Source organism: Triturus cristatus, chromosome 1_2, assembly GCF_964204655.1.
Source record: "Triturus cristatus chromosome 1_2, aTriCri1.1, whole genome shotgun sequence".
Lineage (NCBI taxonomy): Eukaryota > Metazoa > Chordata > Amphibia > Caudata > Salamandridae > Triturus > Triturus cristatus.
In genome coordinates this window covers 351,065,893-351,089,787 of record NC_140580.1, presented here as the reverse complement: position 1 = coordinate 351,089,787, position 23,895 = coordinate 351,065,893, and positions in this window count along the sequence as shown.

Here is a 23,895-nt window from a genome sequence, read left to right as displayed (position 1 = left end):
TGACTGTAAATGACTATCGCATGTGAATTAGAACTCTTAGAACTAAAATTAGTGTGTTTAGAGTCATTTTAATGCCTGAAAGTGGTCGAAATAGAAGCTTCTGAGGAGGAGAAAAAGTCTGTAAAAATGGCAATTTTGTTCACATTGAGGCCTTAAAAGTAGTTATTTAACATGAGGCACAATTCAAAAGACATTTTAAATCAATTTTTCAACAGTCCAAAAAATCAATTTTCTGATGAAAAACGATGACCCGTGACCTGACGAGCTTTCTCCAGATGGTCAGAAATGGTAATTTTTTAATGTTTAATTTTTTGACTGCAAATGACTATTGCATGGGAATTCGAACTCTTAGAACTAAAATTAGTGGGTTTAGAGTCATTTTAATGCCTGAAATTGGTCAAAATAGAAGCTTCTGAGTAGGAGAAAAAGTCTCTAAAAATGGCAATTTTTGTCACATTGAGGCTTTAAAAAGTAGTTATTCAACAGGAGGGACAATCCAAATGACATTTTGGATCAATTTTTCGACAGTCCAAAAAAATCAATTTTCTGATGAAAAACGATGACCCGTGACCTGTCGAATTTTCTCCAGATGGTCAGAAATGGTAATTTTTTTGTTTAATTTATTGACTGTAAATGACTATCGCATGTGAATTAGAACTCTTAGAACTAAAATTAGTGTGTTTAGAGTCATTTTAATGCCTGAAATTGGTCGAAATAGAAGCTTCTGAGTAGGAGAAAAAGTCGGTAAAAATGGCAATTTTGGTTACATTGCGGCTTTAAAAAGTAGTTATTCAACATGAGGCACAATCCAAATGACATTTTGAATCAATTTTTCGACAGTCCAAAAAAGCAATTTTCTGATGAAAAACGATGACCCGTGACCTGTCGAATTTTCTCCAGATGGTCAGAAATGGTAATTTTTTAATGTTTAATTTATTGACTGTAAATGACTATTGCTCGTGAATTAGAACTCTTCGAACTAAAATTAGTCTGTTTAGAGTCATTTTAATGCCTGAAATTGGTCGAAATAGAAGCTTCTGATTAGGAGAAAAAGTCTGTAAAAATGGCAATTTTGGTCACATTGAGGCTTTAAAAAGTAGTTATTCAACAGGATGGACAATCCAAATGACATTTTGGATCAATTTTTCGACAGTCCAAAAAAATCAATTTTCTGATGAAAAACGATGACCCGTGACCTGTCGAATTTTCTCCAGATGGTCAGAAATGGTAATTTTTTAATGTTTATTTATTGACTGTAAATGACTATCGCATGTGAATTAGAACTCTTAGAACTAAAATTAGTGTGTTTAGAGTCATTTTAATGCCTGAAATTGGTCGAAATAGAAGCTTCTGAGTAGGAGAAAAAGTCGGTAAAAATGGCAATTTTGGTCACATTGAGGCTTTAAAAAGTAGTTATTCAACATGAGGCACAATCCAAATGAAATTTTGAATCAATTTTTCGACAGTCCAAAAAATCAATTTTCTGATCAAAAACGATGACCCGTGACCTGTCGAATTTTCTCCAGATGGTCAGAAATGGTAATTTTTTAATGTTTAATTTTTTTACTGCAAATGACTATTGCATGTGAATTAGAACTCTTAGAATTAAAATTAGTGTGTTTAGAGTCATTTTAATGCCTGAAATTGGTCGAAATAGAAGCTTCTGAGTAGGAGAAAAAGTCGGTAAAAATGGCAATTTTGGTCACATTGAGGCTTTAAAAAGTAGTTATTCAACATGAGGCACAATCCAAATGACATTTTGAATCAATTTTTCGACAGTCCAAAAAATCAAATTTCTGATGAAAAACGATGATCCGTCACCTGTCGAACTTTCTCCAGATGGTCAGAAATGGTAATTTTTTAATGTTTAATTTATTGACTGTAAATGACTATTGCACGTGAATTAGAACTCTTAGAACTAAAATTAGTGTGTTTAGAGTCATTTTAATGCCTGAAATTGGTCGAAATAGAAGCTTCTGAGTAGGAGAAAAAGTCTGTAAAAATGGCAATTTTGGTCACATAAAGGCTTTAAAAAGTAGTTATTCAACAGGAGGGACAATCCAAATGACATTTTGGATCAATTTTTCAACAGTCCAAAAAAAATCAATTTTCTGATGAAAAACGATGATCCGTGACCTGTCGAACTTTCTCCAGATGGTCAGAAATGGTAATTTTTTAATGTTTAATTTATTGACTGTAAATGACTATTGCACGTGAATTAGAACTCTTAGAACTAAAATTAGTGTGTTTAGAGTCATTTTAATGCCTGAAATTGGTCGAAATAGAAGCTTCTGAGTAGGAGAAAAAGTCTGTAAAAATGGCAATTTTGGTCACATTGAGGCTTTAAAAAGTAGTTATTCAACGTGAGGCACAATCCAAATGACATTTTGAATCAATTTTTCGACAGTCCAAAAAATCAAATTTCTGATGAAAAACGATGATCCGTGACCTGTCGAACTTTCTCCAGATGGTCAGAAATGGTAATTTTTTAATGTTTAATTTATTGACTGTAAATGACTATTGCACGTGAATTAGAACTCTTAGAACTAAAATTAGTGTGTTTAGAGTCATTTTAATGCCTGAAATTGGTCGAAATAGAAGCTTCTGAGTAGGAGAAAAAGTCTGTAAAAATGGCAATTTTGGTCACATTGAGGCTTTAAAAAGTAGTTTTTCAACAGGAGGGACAATCCAAACGACATTTTGGATCAATTTTTCGACAGTCCAAAAAAAATCAAATTTCTGATGAAAAACGATGATCCGTGACCTGTCGAACTTTCTCCAGATGGTCAGAAATGGTAATTTTTTAATGTTTCATTTATTGACTGTAAATGACTATTGCACGTGAATTAGAACTAAAATTAGTGTGTTTAGAGTCATTTTAATGCCTGAAATTGGTCAAAATAGAAGCTTCTGAGTAGGAGAAAAAGTCTGTAAAAATGGCAATTTTGGTCACATAAAGGCTTTAAAAACTAGTTATTCAACAGGAGGGACAATCCAAATGACATTTTGGATCAATTTTTCAACAGTCCAAAAAAAATCAATTTTCTGATGAAAAACGATGACCCGTGACCTGTCGAATTTTCTCCAGATGGTCAGAAATGGTAATTTTTTTATGTTTAATTTATTGACTGTAAATGACTATCACATGTGAATTAGAACTCTTAGAACTAAAATTAGTGTGTGTAGAGTCATTTTAATGCCTGAAATTGGTCAAAATAGAAGCTTCTGAGTAGGAGAAAAAGTCGGTAAAAATGGCAATTTTGGTCACATTGAGGCTTTAAAAAGTAGTTTTTCAACATGAGGCACAATCCAAATGACATTTTGAATCAATTTTTCGACAGTCCAAAAAATCAAATTTCTGATGAAAAACAATGATCCGTGACCTGTCGAACTTTCTCCAGATGGTCAGAAATGGTAATTTTTTAATGTTTAATTTTTGTCTGCAAATGAATATTGCATGTGAATTAGAATTCTTAAAACTAAAATTAGTGTGTTTAGAGTCATTTTAATGCCTGAAATTTGTCGAAATAGAAGCTTCTGAGTAGGAGAAAAACTCTGTAAAAATGGCAATTTTGTTCACATTGAGGCTTTAAAAAGTAGTTATTTAACATGAGGCACAATCCAAATGACATTTTGAATCAATTTTTCGACAGTCCAAAAAATCAAATTTCTGATGAAAAACGATGATCCGTGACCTGTCGAACTTTCTCCAGATGGTCAGAAATGGTAATTTTTTAATGTTTAATTTATTGACTGTAAATGACTATTGCACGTGAATTAGAACTCTTAGAACTAAAATTAGTGTGTTTAGAGTCATTTTAATGCCTGAAATTGGTCGAAATAGAAGCTTCTGAGTAGGAGAAAAAGTCTGTAAAAATGGCAATTTTGGTCACATTGAGGCTTTAAAAAGTAGTTATTCAACAGGAGGGACAATCCAAATGACATTTTGGATCAATTTTTCGACAGTCCAAAAAAAATCAATTTTCTGATGAAAAACGATGACCCGTGACCTGTCGAATTTTCTCCAGATGGTCAGAAATGGTAATTTTTTTATGTTTAATTTATTGACTGTAAATGACTATCACATGTGAATTAGAACTCTTAGAACTAAAATTAGTGTGTGTAGAGTCATTTTAATGCCTGAAATTGGTCGAAATAGAAGCTTCTGAGTAGGAGAAAAAGTCGGTAAAAATGGCAATTTTGGTCACATTGAGGCTTTAAAAAGTAGTTTTTCAACATGAGGCACAATCCAAATGACATTTTTAATCAATTTTTCGACAGTCCAAAAAATCTAATTTCTGATGAAAAACAATGATCCGTGACCTGTCGAACTTTCTCCAGATGGTCAGAAATGGTAATTTTTTAATCTTTAATTTTTTGTCTGCAAATGAATATTGCATGTGAATTAGAACTCTTAGAACTAAAATTAGTGTGTTTAGAGTCATTTTAATGCCTGAAAGTGGTCGAAATAGAAGCTTCTGAGTAGGAGAAAAACTCTGTAAAAATGGCAATTTTGTTCACATTGAGGCTTTAAAAAGTAGTTATTTAACATGAGGCACAATCCAAATGACATTTTGAATCAATTTTTCGACAGTCCAAAAAATCAAATTTCTGATGAAAAACGATGATCCGTGACCTGTCGAACTTTCTCCAGATGGTCAGAAATGGTAATTTTTTAATGTTTAATTTATTGACTGTAAATGACTATTGCACGTGAATTAGAACTCTTAGAACTAAAATTAGTGTGTTTAGAGTCATTTTAATGCCTGAAATTGGTCGAAATAGAAGCTTCTGAGTAGGAGAAAAAGTCTGTAAAAATGGCAATTTTGGTCACATTGAGGCTTTAAAAAGTAGTTATTCAACAGGAGGGACAATCCAAATGACATTTTGGATCAATTTTTCGACAGTCCAAAAAAAATCAATTTTCTGATGAAAAACGATGACCCGTGACCTGTCGAATTTTCTCCAGATGGTCAGAAATGGTAATTTTTTTATGTTTAATTTATTGACTGTAAATGACTATCACATGTGAATTAGAACTCTTAGAACTAAAATTAGTGTGTGTAGAGTCATTTTAATGCCTGAAATTGGTCGAAATAGAAGCTTCTGAGTAGGAGAAAAAGTCGGTAAAAATGGCAATTTTGGTCACATTGAGGCTTTAAAAAGTAGTTTTTCAACATGAGGCACAATCCAAATGACATTTTTAATCAATTTTTCGACAGTCCAAAAAATCTAATTTCTGATGAAAAACAATGATCCGTGACCTGTCGAACTTTCTCCAGATGGTCAGAAATGGTAATTTTTTAATCTTTAATTTTTTGTCTGCAAATGAATATTGCATGTGAATTAGAACTCTTAGAACTAAAATTAGTGGGTTTAGAGTCATTTTAATGCCTGAAAGTGGTCGAAATAGAAGCTTCTGAGGAGGAGAAAAAGTCTGTAAAAATGGCAATTTTGTTCACATTGAGGCTTTAAAAGTAGTTATTTAACATGAGGCACAATCCAAAAGACATTTTGAATCAATTTTTCGACAGTCCAAAAAATCAATTTTCTGATGAAAAACGATGACCCGTGACCTGACGAGCTTTCTCCAGATGGTCAGAAATGGTAATTTTTTAATGTTTAATTTTTTGACTGCAAATGACTATTGCACGTGAATTAGAACTCTTAGAACTAAAATTAGTGTGTTTAGAGTCATTTTAATGCCTGAAATTGGTCGAAATAGAAGCTTCTGAGTAGGAGAAAAAGTCTGTAAAAATGGCAATTTTGGTCACATAAAGGCTTTAAAAAGTAGTTATTCAACAGGAGGGACAATCCAAATGACATTTTGGATCAATTTTTCAACAGTCCAAAAAAAATCAATTTTCTGATGAAAAACGATGACCCGTGACCTGTCGAATTTTCTCCAGATGGTCAGAAATGGTAATTTTTTTATGTTTAATTTATTGACTGTAAATGACTATTGCACGTGAATTAGAACTCTTAGAACTAAAATTAGTGTGTTTAGAGTCATTTTAATGCCTGAAATTGGTAGAAATAGAAGCTTCTGAGTAGGAGAAAAAGTCTGTAAAAATGGCAATTTTGGTCACATTGAGGCTTTAAAAAGTAGTTATTCAACGTGAGGCACAATCCAAATGACATTTTGAATCAATTTTTCGACAGTCCAAAAAATCAAATTTCTGATGAAAAACGATGATCCGTGACCTGTCGAACTTTCTCCAGATGGTCAGAAATGGTAATTTTTTAATGTTTAATTTATTGACTGTAAATGACTATTGCACGTGAATTAGAACTCTTAGAACTAAAATTAGTGTGTTTAGAGTCATTTTAATGCCTGAAATTGGTCGAAATAGAAGCTTCTGAGTAGGAGAAAAAGTCTGTAAAAATGGCAATTTTGGTCACATTGAGGCTTTAAAAAGTAGTTTTTCAACAGGAGGGACAATCCAAACGACATTTTGGATCAATTTTTCGACAGTCCAAAAAAAATCAAATTTCTGATGAAAAACGATGATCCGTGACCTGTCGAACTTTCTCCAGATGGTCAGAAATGGTAATTTTTTAATGTTTCATTTATTGACTGTAAATGACTATTGCACGTGAATTAGAACTCTTAGAACTAAAATTAGTGTGTTTAGAGTCATTTTAATGCCTGAAATTGGTCGAAATAGAAGCTTCTGAGTAGGAGAAAAAGTCTGTAAAAATGGCAATTTTGGTCACATAAAGGCTTTAAAAACTAGTTATTCAACAGGAGGGACAATCCAAATGACATTTTGGATCAATTTTTCAACAGTCCAAAAAAAATCGATTTTCTGATGAAAAACGATGACCCGTGACCTGTCGAATTTTCTCCAGATGGTCAGAAATGGTAATTTTTTTATGTTTAATTTATTGACTGTAAATGACTATCACATGTGAATTAGAACTCTTAGAACTAAAATTAGTGTGTGTAGAGTCATTTTAATGCCTGAAATTGGTCAAAATAGAAGCTTCTGAGTAGGAGAAAAAGTCGGTAAAAATGGCAATTTTGGTCACATTGAGGCTTTAAAAAGTAGTTTTTCAACATGAGGCACAATCCAAATGACATTTTGAATCAATTTTTCGACAGTCCAAAAAATCAAATTTCTGATGAAAAACAATGATCCGTGACCTGTCGAACTTTCTCCAGATGGTCAGAAATGGTAATTTTTTAATGTTTAATTTTTGTCTGCAAATGAATATTGCATGTGAATTAGAATTCTTAAAACTAAAATTAGTGTGTTTAGAGTCATTTTAATGCCTGAAATTTGTCGAAATAGAAGCTTCTGAGTAGGAGAAAAACTCTGTAAAAATGGCAATTTTGTTCACATTGAGGCTTTAAAAAGTAGTTATTTAACATGAGGCACAATCCAAATGACATTTTGAATCAATTTTTCGACAGTCCAAAAAATCAAATTTCTGATGAAAAACGATGATCCGTGACCTGTCGAACTTTCTCCAGATGGTCAGAAATGGTAATTTTTTAATGTTTAATTTATTGACTGTAAATGACTATTGCACGTGAATTAGAACTCTTAGAACTAAAATTAGTGTGTTTAGAGTCATTTTAATGCCTGAAATTGGTCGAAATAGAAGCTTCTGAGTAGGAGAAAAAGTCTGTAAAAATGGCAATTTTGGTCACATTGAGGCTTTAAAAAGTAGTTATTCAACAGGAGGGACAATCCAAATGACATTTTGGATCAATTTTTCGACAGTCCAAAAAAAATCAATTTTCTGATGAAAAACGATGACCCGTGACCTGTCGAATTTTCTCCAGATGGTCAGAAATGGTAATTTTTTTATGTTTAATTTATTGACTGTAAATGACTATCACATGTGAATTAGAACTCTTAGAACTAAAATTAGTGTGTGTAGAGTCATTTTAATGCCTGAAATTGGTCGAAATAGAAGCTTCTGAGTAGGAGAAAAAGTCGGTAAAAATGGCAATTTTGGTCACATTGAGGCTTTAAAAAGTAGTTTTTCAACATGAGGCACAATCCAAATGACATTTTTAATCAATTTTTCGACAGTCCAAAAAATCTAATTTCTGATGAAAAACAATGATCCGTGACCTGTCGAACTTTCTCCAGATGGTCAGAAATGGTAATTTTTTAATCTTTAATTTTTTGTCTGCAAATGAATATTGCATGTGAATTAGAACTCTTAGAACTAAAATTAGTGGGTTTAGAGTCATTTTAATGCCTGAAAGTGGTCGAAATAGAAGCTTCTGAGGAGGAGAAAAAGTCTGTAAAAATGGCAATTTTGTTCACATTGAGGCTTTAAAAGTAGTTATTTAACATGAGGCACAATCCAAAAGACATTTTGAATCAATTTTTCGACAGTCCAAAAAATCAATTTTCTGATGAAAAACGATGACCCGTGACCTGACGAGCTTTCTCCAGATGGTCAGAAATGGTAATTTTTTAATGTTTAATTTTTTGACTGCAAATGACTATTGCACGTGAATTAGAACTCTTAGAACTAAAATTAGTGTGTTTAGAGTCATTTTAATGCCTGAAATTGGTCGAAATAGAAGCTTCTGAGTAGTAGAAAAAGTCTGTAAAAATGGCAATTTTGGTCACATTGAGGCTTTAAAATGTATTTATTCAACATGAGGCACAATCCAAATGAAATTTTGAATCAATTTTTTGACAGTCCAAAAAATCAATTTTCTGATGAAAAACGATGACCCGTGACTTGTCGAATTTTCTCCAGATGGTAAGAAATGGTAATTTTTTAATGTTTAACTTATTGACTGTAAATGACTATCGCATGTGAATTAGAACTCTTAGAACTAAAATTAGTGTGTTTAGAGTCATTTTAATGCCTGAAAGTGGTCGAAATAGAAGCTTCTGAGGAGGAGAAAAAGTCTGTAAAAATGGCAATTTTGTTCACATTGAGGCCTTAAAAGTAGTTATTTAACATGAGGCACAATTCAAAAGACATTTTAAATCAATTTTTCAACAGTCCAAAAAATCAATTTTCTGATGAAAAACGATGACCCGTGACCTGACGAGCTTTCTCCAGATGGTCAGAAATGGTAATTTTTTAATGTTTAATTTTTTGACTGCAAATGACTATTGCATGGGAATTCGAACTCTTAGAACTAAAATTAGTGGGTTTAGAGTCATTTTAATGCCTGAAATTGGTCAAAATAGAAGCTTCTGAGTAGGAGAAAAAGTCTCTAAAAATGGCAATTTTTGTCACATTGAGGCTTTAAAAAGTAGTTATTCAACAGGAGGGACAATCCAAATGACATTTTGGATCAATTTTTCGACAGTCCAAAAAAATCAATTTTCTGATGAAAAACGATGACCCGTGACCTGTCGAATTTTCTCCAGATGGTCAGAAATGGTAATTTTTTTGTTTAATTTATTGACTGTAAATGACTATCGCATGTGAATTAGAACTCTTAGAACTAAAATTAGTGTGTTTAGAGTCATTTTAATGCCTGAAATTGGTCGAAATAGAAGCTTCTGAGTAGGAGAAAAAGTCGGTAAAAATGGCAATTTTGGTTACATTGCGGCTTTAAAAAGTAGTTATTCAACATGAGGCACAATCCAAATGACATTTTGAATCAATTTTTCGACAGTCCAAAAAAGCAATTTTCTGATGAAAAACGATGACCCGTGACCTGTCGAATTTTCTCCAGATGGTCAGAAATGGTAATTTTTTAATGTTTAATTTATTGACTGTAAATGACTATTGCTCGTGAATTAGAACTCTTCGAACTAAAATTAGTCTGTTTAGAGTCATTTTAATGCCTGAAATTGGTCGAAATAGAAGCTTCTGATTAGGAGAAAAAGTCTGTAAAAATGGCAATTTTGGTCACATTGAGGCTTTAAAAAGTAGTTATTCAACAGGATGGACAATCCAAATGACATTTTGGATCAATTTTTCGACAGTCCAAAAAAATCAATTTTCTGATGAAAAACGATGACCCGTGACCTGTCGAATTTTCTCCAGATGGTCAGAAATGGTAATTTTTTAATGTTTATTTATTGACTGTAAATGACTATCGCATGTGAATTAGAACTCTTAGAACTAAAATTAGTGTGTTTAGAGTCATTTTAATGCCTGAAATTGGTCGAAATAGAAGCTTCTGAGTAGGAGAAAAAGTCGGTAAAAATGGCAATTTTGGTCACATTGAGGCTTTAAAAAGTAGTTATTCAACATGAGGCACAATCCAAATGAAATTTTGAATCAATTTTTCGACAGTCCAAAAAATCAATTTTCTGATCAAAAACGATGACCCGTGACCTGTCGAATTTTCTCCAGATGGTCAGAAATGGTAATTTTTTAATGTTTAATTTTTTTACTGCAAATGACTATTGCATGTGAATTAGAACTCTTAGAATTAAAATTAGTGTGTTTAGAGTCATTTTAATGCCTGAAATTGGTCGAAATAGAAGCTTCTGAGTAGGAGAAAAAGTCGGTAAAAATGGCAATTTTGGTCACATTGAGGCTTTAAAAAGTAGTTATTCAACATGAGGCACAATCCAAATGACATTTTGAATCAATTTTTCGACAGTCCAAAAAATCAAATTTCTGATGAAAAACGATGATCCGTCACCTGTCGAACTTTCTCCAGATGGTCAGAAATGGTAATTTTTTAATGTTTAATTTATTGACTGTAAATGACTATTGCACGTGAATTAGAACTCTTAGAACTAAAATTAGTGTGTTTAGAGTCATTTTAATGCCTGAAATTGGTCGAAATAGAAGCTTCTGAGTAGGAGAAAAAGTCTGTAAAAATGGCAATTTTGGTCACATAAAGGCTTTAAAAAGTAGTTATTCAACAGGAGGGACAATCCAAATGACATTTTGGATCAATTTTTCAACAGTCCAAAAAAAATCAATTTTCTGATGAAAAACGATGATCCGTGACCTGTCGAACTTTCTCCAGATGGTCAGAAATGGTAATTTTTTAATGTTTAATTTATTGACTGTAAATGACTATTGCACGTGAATTAGAACTCTTAGAACTAAAATTAGTGTGTTTAGAGTCATTTTAATGCCTGAAATTGGTCGAAATAGAAGCTTCTGAGTAGGAGAAAAAGTCTGTAAAAATGGCAATTTTGGTCACATTGAGGCTTTAAAAAGTAGTTATTCAACGTGAGGCACAATCCAAATGACATTTTGAATCAATTTTTCGACAGTCCAAAAAATCAAATTTCTGATGAAAAACGATGATCCGTGACCTGTCGAACTTTCTCCAGATGGTCAGAAATGGTAATTTTTTAATGTTTAATTTATTGACTGTAAATGACTATTGCACGTGAATTAGAACTCTTAGAACTAAAATTAGTGTGTTTAGAGTCATTTTAATGCCTGAAATTGGTCGAAATAGAAGCTTCTGAGTAGGAGAAAAAGTCTGTAAAAATGGCAATTTTGGTCACATTGAGGCTTTAAAAAGTAGTTTTTCAACAGGAGGGACAATCCAAACGACATTTTGGATCAATTTTTCGACAGTCCAAAAAAAATCAAATTTCTGATGAAAAACGATGATCCGTGACCTGTCGAACTTTCTCCAGATGGTCAGAAATGGTAATTTTTTAATGTTTCATTTATTGACTGTAAATGACTATTGCACGTGAATTAGAACTAAAATTAGTGTGTTTAGAGTCATTTTAATGCCTGAAATTGGTCAAAATAGAAGCTTCTGAGTAGGAGAAAAAGTCTGTAAAAATGGCAATTTTGGTCACATAAAGGCTTTAAAAACTAGTTATTCAACAGGAGGGACAATCCAAATGACATTTTGGATCAATTTTTCAACAGTCCAAAAAAAATCAATTTTCTGATGAAAAACGATGACCCGTGACCTGTCGAATTTTCTCCAGATGGTCAGAAATGGTAATTTTTTTATGTTTAATTTATTGACTGTAAATGACTATCACATGTGAATTAGAACTCTTAGAACTAAAATTAGTGTGTGTAGAGTCATTTTAATGCCTGAAATTGGTCAAAATAGAAGCTTCTGAGTAGGAGAAAAAGTCGGTAAAAATGGCAATTTTGGTCACATTGAGGCTTTAAAAAGTAGTTTTTCAACATGAGGCACAATCCAAATGACATTTTGAATCAATTTTTCGACAGTCCAAAAAATCAAATTTCTGATGAAAAACAATGATCCGTGACCTGTCGAACTTTCTCCAGATGGTCAGAAATGGTAATTTTTTAATGTTTAATTTTTGTCTGCAAATGAATATTGCATGTGAATTAGAATTCTTAAAACTAAAATTAGTGTGTTTAGAGTCATTTTAATGCCTGAAATTTGTCGAAATAGAAGCTTCTGAGTAGGAGAAAAACTCTGTAAAAATGGCAATTTTGTTCACATTGAGGCTTTAAAAAGTAGTTATTTAACATGAGGCACAATCCAAATGACATTTTGAATCAATTTTTCGACAGTCCAAAAAATCAAATTTCTGATGAAAAACGATGATCCGTGACCTGTCGAACTTTCTCCAGATGGTCAGAAATGGTAATTTTTTAATGTTTAATTTATTGACTGTAAATGACTATTGCACGTGAATTAGAACTCTTAGAACTAAAATTAGTGTGTTTAGAGTCATTTTAATGCCTGAAATTGGTCGAAATAGAAGCTTCTGAGTAGGAGAAAAAGTCTGTAAAAATGGCAATTTTGGTCACATTGAGGCTTTAAAAAGTAGTTATTCAACAGGAGGGACAATCCAAATGACATTTTGGATCAATTTTTCGACAGTCCAAAAAAAATCAATTTTCTGATGAAAAACGATGACCCGTGACCTGTCGAATTTTCTCCAGATGGTCAGAAATGGTAATTTTTTTATGTTTAATTTATTGACTGTAAATGACTATCACATGTGAATTAGAACTCTTAGAACTAAAATTAGTGTGTGTAGAGTCATTTTAATGCCTGAAATTGGTCGAAATAGAAGCTTCTGAGTAGGAGAAAAAGTCGGTAAAAATGGCAATTTTGGTCACATTGAGGCTTTAAAAAGTAGTTTTTCAACATGAGGCACAATCCAAATGACATTTTTAATCAATTTTTCGACAGTCCAAAAAATCTAATTTCTGATGAAAAACAATGATCCGTGACCTGTCGAACTTTCTCCAGATGGTCAGAAATGGTAATTTTTTAATCTTTAATTTTTTGTCTGCAAATGAATATTGCATGTGAATTAGAACTCTTAGAACTAAAATTAGTGTGTTTAGAGTCATTTTAATGCCTGAAAGTGGTCGAAATAGAAGCTTCTGAGTAGGAGAAAAACTCTGTAAAAATGGCAATTTTGTTCACATTGAGGCTTTAAAAAGTAGTTATTTAACATGAGGCACAATCCAAATGACATTTTGAATCAATTTTTCGACAGTCCAAAAAATCAAATTTCTGATGAAAAACGATGATCCGTGACCTGTCGAACTTTCTCCAGATGGTCAGAAATGGTAATTTTTTAATGTTTAATTTATTGACTGTAAATGACTATTGCACGTGAATTAGAACTCTTAGAACTAAAATTAGTGTGTTTAGAGTCATTTTAATGCCTGAAATTGGTCGAAATAGAAGCTTCTGAGTAGGAGAAAAAGTCTGTAAAAATGGCAATTTTGGTCACATTGAGGCTTTAAAAAGTAGTTATTCAACAGGAGGGACAATCCAAATGACATTTTGGATCAATTTTTCGACAGTCCAAAAAAAATCAATTTTCTGATGAAAAACGATGACCCGTGACCTGTCGAATTTTCTCCAGATGGTCAGAAATGGTAATTTTTTTATGTTTAATTTATTGACTGTAAATGACTATCACATGTGAATTAGAACTCTTAGAACTAAAATTAGTGTGTGTAGAGTCATTTTAATGCCTGAAATTGGTCGAAATAGAAGCTTCTGAGTAGGAGAAAAAGTCGGTAAAAATGGCAATTTTGGTCACATTGAGGCTTTAAAAAGTAGTTTTTCAACATGAGGCACAATCCAAATGACATTTTTAATCAATTTTTCGACAGTCCAAAAAATCTAATTTCTGATGAAAAACAATGATCCGTGACCTGTCGAACTTTCTCCAGATGGTCAGAAATGGTAATTTTTTAATCTTTAATTTTTTGTCTGCAAATGAATATTGCATGTGAATTAGAACTCTTAGAACTAAAATTAGTGGGTTTAGAGTCATTTTAATGCCTGAAAGTGGTCGAAATAGAAGCTTCTGAGGAGGAGAAAAAGTCTGTAAAAATGGCAATTTTGTTCACATTGAGGCTTTAAAAGTAGTTATTTAACATGAGGCACAATCCAAAAGACATTTTGAATCAATTTTTCGACAGTCCAAAAAATCAATTTTCTGATGAAAAACGATGACCCGTGACCTGACGAGCTTTCTCCAGATGGTCAGAAATGGTAATTTTTTAATGTTTAATTTTTTGACTGCAAATGACTATTGCACGTGAATTAGAACTCTTAGAACTAAAATTAGTGTGTTTAGAGTCATTTTAATGCCTGAAATTGGTCGAAATAGAAGCTTCTGAGTAGGAGAAAAAGTCTGTAAAAATGGCAATTTTGGTCACATAAAGGCTTTAAAAAGTAGTTATTCAACAGGAGGGACAATCCAAATGACATTTTGGATCAATTTTTCAACAGTCCAAAAAAAATCAATTTTCTGATGAAAAACGATGACCCGTGACCTGTCGAATTTTCTCCAGATGGTCAGAAATGGTAATTTTTTTATGTTTAATTTATTGACTGTAAATGACTATTGCACGTGAATTAGAACTCTTAGAACTAAAATTAGTGTGTTTAGAGTCATTTTAATGCCTGAAATTGGTAGAAATAGAAGCTTCTGAGTAGGAGAAAAAGTCTGTAAAAATGGCAATTTTGGTCACATTGAGGCTTTAAAAAGTAGTTATTCAACGTGAGGCACAATCCAAATGACATTTTGAATCAATTTTTCGACAGTCCAAAAAATCAAATTTCTGATGAAAAACGATGATCCGTGACCTGTCGAACTTTCTCCAGATGGTCAGAAATGGTAATTTTTTAATGTTTAATTTATTGACTGTAAATGACTATTGCACGTGAATTAGAACTCTTAGAACTAAAATTAGTGTGTTTAGAGTCATTTTAATGCCTGAAATTGGTCGAAATAGAAGCTTCTGAGTAGGAGAAAAAGTCTGTAAAAATGGCAATTTTGGTCACATTGAGGCTTTAAAAAGTAGTTTTTCAACAGGAGGGACAATCCAAACGACATTTTGGATCAATTTTTCGACAGTCCAAAAAAAATCAAATTTCTGATGAAAAACGATGATCCGTGACCTGTCGAACTTTCTCCAGATGGTCAGAAATGGTAATTTTTTAATGTTTCATTTATTGACTGTAAATGACTATTGCACGTGAATTAGAACTCTTAGAACTAAAATTAGTGTGTTTAGAGTCATTTTAATGCCTGAAATTGGTCGAAATAGAAGCTTCTGAGTAGGAGAAAAAGTCTGTAAAAATGGCAATTTTGGTCACATAAAGGCTTTAAAAACTAGTTATTCAACAGGAGGGACAATCCAAATGACATTTTGGATCAATTTTTCAACAGTCCAAAAAAAATCGATTTTCTGATGAAAAACGATGACCCGTGACCTGTCGAATTTTCTCCAGATGGTCAGAAATGGTAATTTTTTTATGTTTAATTTATTGACTGTAAATGACTATCACATGTGAATTAGAACTCTTAGAACTAAAATTAGTGTGTGTAGAGTCATTTTAATGCCTGAAATTGGTCAAAATAGAAGCTTCTGAGTAGGAGAAAAAGTCGGTAAAAATGGCAATTTTGGTCACATTGAGGCTTTAAAAAGTAGTTTTTCAACATGAGGCACAATCCAAATGACATTTTGAATCAATTTTTCGACAGTCCAAAAAATCAAATTTCTGATGAAAAACAATGATCCGTGACCTGTCGAACTTTCTCCAGATGGTCAGAAATGGTAATTTTTTAATGTTTAATTTTTGTCTGCAAATGAATATTGCATGTGAATTAGAATTCTTAAAACTAAAATTAGTGTGTTTAGAGTCATTTTAATGCCTGAAATTTGTCGAAATAGAAGCTTCTGAGTAGGAGAAAAACTCTGTAAAAATGGCAATTTTGTTCACATTGAGGCTTTAAAAAGTAGTTATTTAACATGAGGCACAATCCAAATGACATTTTGAATCAATTTTTCGACAGTCCAAAAAATCAAATTTCTGATGAAAAACGATGATCCGTGACCTGTCGAACTTTCTCCAGATGGTCAGAAATGGTAATTTTTTAATGTTTAATTTATTGACTGTAAATGACTATTGCACGTGAATTAGAACTCTTAGAACTAAAATTAGTGTGTTTAGAGTCATTTTAATGCCTGAAATTGGTCGAAATAGAAGCTTCTGAGTAGGAGAAAAAGTCTGTAAAAATGGCAATTTTGGTCACATTGAGGCTTTAAAAAGTAGTTATTCAACAGGAGGGACAATCCAAATGACATTTTGGATCAATTTTTCGACAGTCCAAAAAAAATCAATTTTCTGATGAAAAACGATGACCCGTGACCTGTCGAATTTTCTCCAGATGGTCAGAAATGGTAATTTTTTTATGTTTAATTTATTGACTGTAAATGACTATCACATGTGAATTAGAACTCTTAGAACTAAAATTAGTGTGTGTAGAGTCATTTTAATGCCTGAAATTGGTCGAAATAGAAGCTTCTGAGTAGGAGAAAAAGTCGGTAAAAATGGCAATTTTGGTCACATTGAGGCTTTAAAAAGTAGTTTTTCAACATGAGGCACAATCCAAATGACATTTTTAATCAATTTTTCGACAGTCCAAAAAATCTAATTTCTGATGAAAAACAATGATCCGTGACCTGTCGAACTTTCTCCAGATGGTCAGAAATGGTAATTTTTTAATCTTTAATTTTTTGTCTGCAAATGAATATTGCATGTGAATTAGAACTCTTAGAACTAAAATTAGTGGGTTTAGAGTCATTTTAATGCCTGAAAGTGGTCGAAATAGAAGCTTCTGAGGAGGAGAAAAAGTCTGTAAAAATGGCAATTTTGTTCACATTGAGGCTTTAAAAGTAGTTATTTAACATGAGGCACAATCCAAAAGACATTTTGAATCAATTTTTCGACAGTCCAAAAAATCAATTTTCTGATGAAAAACGATGACCCGTGACCTGACGAGCTTTCTCCAGATGGTCAGAAATGGTAATTTTTTAATGTTTAATTTTTTGACTGCAAATGACTATTGCATGGGAATTCGAACTCTTAGAACTAAAATTAGTGGGTTTAAAGTCATTTTAATGCCTGAAATTGGTCGAAATAGAAGCTTCTGAGTAGGAGAAAAAGTCTCTAAAAATGGCAATTTTTGTCACATTGAGGCTTTAAAAAGTAGTTATTCAACAGGAGGGACAATCCAAATGACATTTTGGATCAATTTTTCGACAGTCCAAAAAAATCAATTTTCGGATGAAAAACGATGACCCGTGACCTGTCGAATTTTCTCCAGATGGTCAGAAATGGTAATTTTTTTGTTTAATTTATTGACTGTAAATGACTATCGCATGTGAATTAGAACTCTTCGAACTAAAATTAGTGTGTTTAGAGTCATTTTAATGCCTGAAATTGGTCGAAATAGAAGCTTCTGAGTAGGAGAAAAAGTCGGTACAAATGGCATTTTTGGTCACATTGCGGCTTTAAAAAGTAGTTATTCAACAGGAGGGACAATCCAAATGACATTTTGGATCAATTTTTCGACAGTCCAAAAAAGCAATTTTCTAATTAAAAACGATGACCCGTGACCTGTCGAATTTTCTCCAGATGGTCAGAAATGGTAATTTTTTAATGTTTAATTTATTGACTGTAAATGACTATTGCATGTGAATTAGAACTCTTAGAACTAAAATTAGTGTGTTTAGAGTCATTTTAATGCCTGAAATTGGTCGAAATAGAAGCTTCTGATTAGGAGAAAAAGTCTGTAAAAATGGCAATTTTGGTCACATTGAGGCTTTAAAAAGTAGTTATTCAACAGGATGGACAATCCAAATGACATTTTGGATCAATTTTTCGACAGTCCAAAAAATCAATTTTCTGATGAAAAACGATGACCCGTGACCTGTCGAATTTTCTCCAGATGGTCAGAAATGGTAAGTTTTTTAATGTTTATTTATTGACTGTAAATTACTATCGCATGTGAATTAGAACTCTTGGAATTAAAATTAGTGTGTTTAGAGTCATTTTAATGCCTGAAATTGGTCGAAATAGAAGCTTCTGAGTAGGAGAAAAAGTCGGTAAAAATGGCAATTTTGGTCACATTGAGGCTTTAAAAAGTAGTTATTCAACATGAGGCACAATCCAAATGACATTTTGAATCAATTTTTCGACAGTCCAAAAAATCAAATTTCTGATGAAAAACAATGATCCGTGACCTGTCGAACTTTCTCCAGATGGTCAGAAATGGTAATTTTTTAATGTTTAATTTTTGTCTGCAAATGAATATTGCATGTGAATTAGAATTCTTAAAACTAAAATTAGTGTGTTTAGAGTCATTTTAATGCCTGAAATTTGTCGAAATAGAAGCTTCTGAGTAGGAGAAAAACTCTGTAAAAATGGCAATTTTGTTCACATTGAGGCTTTAAAAAGTAGTTATTTAACATGAGGCACAATCCAAATGACATTTTGAATCAATTTTTCGACAGTCCAAAAAATCAAATTTCTGATGAAAAACGATGATCCGTGACCTGTCGAACTTTCTCCAGATGGTCAGAAATGGTAATTTTTTAATGTTTCATTTATTGACTGTAAATGACTATTGCACGTGAATTAGAACTCTTAGAACTAAAATTAGTGTGTTTAGAGTCATTTTAATGCCTGAAATTGGTCGAAATAGAAGCTTCTGAGTAGGAGAAAAAGTCTGTAAAAATGGCAATTTTGGTCACATTGAGGCTTTAAAAAGTAGTTATTCAACAGGAGGGACAATCCAAATGACATTTTGGATCAATTTTTCGACAGTCCAAAAAAAATCAATTTTCTGATGAAAAACGATGACCCGTGACCTGTCGAATTTTCTCCAGATGGTCAGAAATGGTAATTTTTTTATGTTTAATTTATTGACTGTAAATGACTATCACATGTGAATTAGAACTCTTAGAACTAAAATTAGTGTGTGTAGAGTCATTTTAATGCCTGAAATTGGTCGAAATAGAAGCTTCTGAGTAGGAGAAAAAGTCGGTAAAAATGGCAATTTTGGTCACATTGAGGCTTTAAAAAGTAGTTTTTCAACATGAGGCACAATCCAAATGACATTTTTAATCAATTTTTCGACAGTCCAAAAAATCTAATTTCTGATGAAAAACAATGATCCGTGACCTGTCGAACTTTCTCCAGATGGTCAGAAATGGTAATTTTTTAATCTTTAATTTTTTGTCTGCAAATGAATATTGCATGTGAATTAGAACTCTTAGAACTAAAATTAGTGGGTTTAGAGTCATTTTAATGCCTGAAAGTGGTCGAAATAGAAGCTTCTGAGGAGGAGAAAAAGTCTGTAAAAATGGCAATTTTGTTCACATTGAGGCTTTAAAAGTAGTTATTTAACATGAGGCACAATCCAAAAGACATTTTGAATCAATTTTTCGACAGTCCAAAAAATCAATTTTCTGATGAAAAACGATGACCCGTGACCTGACGAGCTTTCTCCAGATGGTCAGAAATGGTAATTTTTTAATGTTTAATTTTTTGACTGCAAATGACTATTGCATGGGAATTCGAACTCTTAGAACTAAAATTAGTGGGTTTAAAGTCATTTTAATGCCTGAAATTGGTCGAAATAGAAGCTTCTGAGTAGGAGAAAAAGTCTCTAAAAATGGCAATTTTTGTCACATTGAGGCTTTAAAAAGTAGTTATTCAACAGGAGGGACAATCCAAATGACATTTTGGATCAATTTTTCGACAGTCCAAAAAAATCAATTTTCGGATGAAAAACGATGACCCGTGACCTGTCGAATTTTCTCCAGATGGTCAGAAATGGTAATTTTTTTGTTTAATTTATTGACTGTAAATGACTATCGCATGTGAATTAGAACTCTTCGAACTAAAATTAGTGTGTTTAGAGTCATTTTAGTGCCTGAAATTGGTCGAAATAGAAGCTTCTGAGTAGGAGAAAAAGTCGGTACAAATGGCATTTTTGGTCACATTGCGGCTTTAAAAAGTAGTTATTCAACAGGAGGGACAATCCAAATGACATTTTGGATCAATTTTTCGACAGTCCAAAAAAGCAATTTTCTAATTAAAAACGATGACCCGTGACCTGTCGAATTTTCTCCAGATGGTCAGAAATGGTAATTTTTTAATGTTTAATTTATTGACTGTAAATGACTATTGCATGTGAATTAGAACTCTTAGAACTAAAATTAGTGTGTTTAGAGTCATTTTAATGCCTGAAATTGGTCGAAATAGAAGCTTCTGATTAGGAGAAAAAGTCTGTAAAAATGGCAATTTTGGTCACATTGAGGCTTTAAAAAGTAGTTATTCAACAGGATGGACAATCCAAATGACATTTTGGATCAATTTTTCGACAGTCCAAAAAATCAATTTTCTGATGAAAAACGATGACCCGTGACCTGTCGAATTTTCTCCAGATGGTCAGAAATGGTAAGTTTTTTAATGTTTATTTATTGACTGTAAATTACTATCGCATGTGAATTAGAACTCTTGGAATTAAAATTAGTGTGTTTAGAGTCATTTTAATGCCTGAAATTGGTCGAAATAGAAGCTTCTGAGTAGGAGAAAAAGTCGGTAAAAATGGCAATTTTGGTCACATTGAGGCTTTAAAAAGTAGTTATTCAACATGAGGCACAATCCAAATGACATTTTGAATCAATTTTTCGACAGTCCAAAAAATCAAATTTCTGATGAAAAACAATGATCCGTGACCTGTCGAACTTTCTCCAGATGGTCAGAAATGGTAATTTTTTAATGTTTAATTTTTGTCTGCAAATGAATATTGCATGTGAATTAGAATTCTTAAAACTAAAATTAGTGTGTTTAGAGTCATTTTAATGCCTGAAATTTGTCGAAATAGAAGCTTCTGAGTAGGAGAAAAACTCTGTAAAAATGGCAATTTTGTTCACATTGAGGCTTTAAAAAGTAGTTATTTAACATGAGGCACAATCCAAATGACATTTTGAATCAATTTTTCGACAGTCCAAAAAATCAAATTTCTGATGAAAAACGATGATCCGTGACCTGTCGAACTTTCTCCAGATGGTCAGAAATGGTAATTTTTTAATGTTTCATTTATTGACTGTAAATGACTATTGCACGTGAATTAGAACTCTTAGAACTAAAATTAGTGTGTTTAGAGTCATTTTAATGCCTGAAATTGGTCGAAATAGAAGCTTCTGAGTAGGAGAAAAAGTCTGTAAAAATGGCAATTTTGGTCACATTGAGGCTTTAAAAAGTAGTTATTCAACAGGAGGGACAATCCAAATGACATTTTGGATCAATTTTTCGACAGTCCAAAAAAAATCAATTTTCTGATGAAAAACGATGACCCGTGACCTGTCGAATTTTCTCCAGATGGTCAGAAATGGTAATTTTTTTATGTTTAATTTATTGACTGTAAATGACTATCACATGTGAATTAGAACTCTTAGAACTAAAATTAGTGTGTGTAGAGTCATTTTAATGCCTGAAATTGGTCGAAATAGAAGCTTCTGAGTAGGAGAAAAAGTCGGTAAAAATGGCAATTTTGGTCACATTGAGGCTTTAAAAAGTAGTTTTTCAACATGAGGCACAATCCAAATGACATTTTTAATCAATTTTTCGACAGTCCAAAAAATCTAATTTCTGATGAAAAACAATGATCCGTGACCTGTCGAACTTTCTCCAGATGGTCAGAAATGGTAATTTTTTAATCTTTAATTTTTTGTCTGCAAATGAATATTGCATGTGAATTAGAACTCTTAGAACTAAAATTAGTGGGTTTAGAGTCATTTTAATGCCTGAAAGTGGTCGAAATAGAAGCTTCTGAGGAGGAGAAAAAGTCTGTAAAAATGGCAATTTTGTTCACATTGAGGCTTTAAAAGTAGTTATTTAACATGAGGCACAATCCAAAAGACATTTTGAATCAATTTTTTGACAGTCCAAAAAATCAATTTTCTGATGAAAAACGATGACCCATGACCTGACGAGCTTTCTCCAGATGGTCAGAAATGGTAATTTTTTAATGTTTAATTTTTTGACTGCAAATGACTATTGCATGGGAATTCGAACTCTTAGAACTAAAATTAGTGGGTTTAAAGTCATTTTAATGCCTGAAATTGGTCGAAATAGAAGCTTCTGAGTAGGAGAAAAGGTCTCTAAAAATGGCAATTTTTGTCACATTGAGGCTTTAAAAAGTAGTTATTCAACAGGAGGGACAATCCAAATGACATTTTGGATCAATTTTTCGACAGTCCAAAAAAATCAATTTTCGGATGAAAAACGATGACCCGTGACCTGTCGAATTTTCTCCAGATGGTCAGAAATGGTAATTTTTTTGTTTAATTTATTGACTGTAAATGACTATCGCATGTGAATTAGAACTCTTCGAACTAAAATTAGTGTGTTTAGAGTCATTTTAATGCCTGAAATTGGTCGAAATAGAAGCTTCTGAGTAGGAGAAAAAGTCGGTACAAATGGCATTTTTGGTCACATTGCGGCTTTAAAAAGTAGTTATTCAACAGGAGGGACAATCCAAATGACATTTTGGATCAATTTTTCGACAGTCCAAAAAAGCAATTTTCTAATTAAAAACGATGACCCGTGACCTGTCGAATTTTCTCCAGATGGTCAGAAATGGTAATTTTTTAATGTTTAATTTATTGACTGTAAATGACTATTGCATGTGAATTAGAACTCTTAGAACTAAAATTAGTGTGTTTAGAGTCATTTTAATGCCTGAAATTGGTCGAAATAGAAGCTTCTGATTAGGAGAAAAAGTCTGTAAAAATGGCAATTTTGGTCACATTGAGGCTTTAAAAAGTAGTTATTCAACAGGATGGACAATCCAAATGACATTTTGGATCAATTTTTCGACAGTCCAAAAAATCAATTTTCTGATGAAAAACGATGACCCGTGACCTGTCGAATTTTCTCCAGATGGTCAGAAATGGTAAGTTTTTTAATGTTTATTTATTGACTGTAAATTACTATCGCATGTGAATTAGAACTCTTGGAATTAAAATTAGTGTGTTTAGAGTCATTTTAATGCCTGAAATTGGTCGAAATAGAAGCTTCTGAGTAGGAGAAAAAGTCGGTAAAAATGGCAATTTTGGTCACATTGAGGCTTTAAAAAGTAGTTATTCAACATGAGGCACAATCCAAATGACATTTTGAATCAATTTTTCGACAGTCCAAAAAATCAAATTTCTGATGAAAAACGATGATCCGTGACCTGTCGAACTTTCTCCAGATGGTCAGAAATGGTAATTTTTTAATGTTTAATTTATTGACTGTAAATGACTATTGCACGTGAATTAGAACTCTTAGAACTAAAATTAGTGTGTTGAGAGTCATTTTAATGCCTGAAATTGGTCGAAATAGAAGCTTCTGAGTAGGAGAAAAAGTCTGTAAAAATGGCAATTTTGGTCACATTGAGGCTTTAAAAAGTAGTTATTCAACAGGAGGGACAATCCAAATGACATTTTGGATCAATTTTTCGACAGTCCAAAAAAAATCAATTTTCTGATGAAAAACGATGACCCGTGACCTGTCGAATTTTCTCCAGATGGTCAGAAATGGTAATTTTTTTATGTTTAATTTATTGACTGTAAATGACTATCACATGTGAATTAGAACTCTTAGAACTAAAATTAGTGTGTGTAGAGTCATTTTAATGCCTGAAATTGGTCGAAATAGAAGCTTCT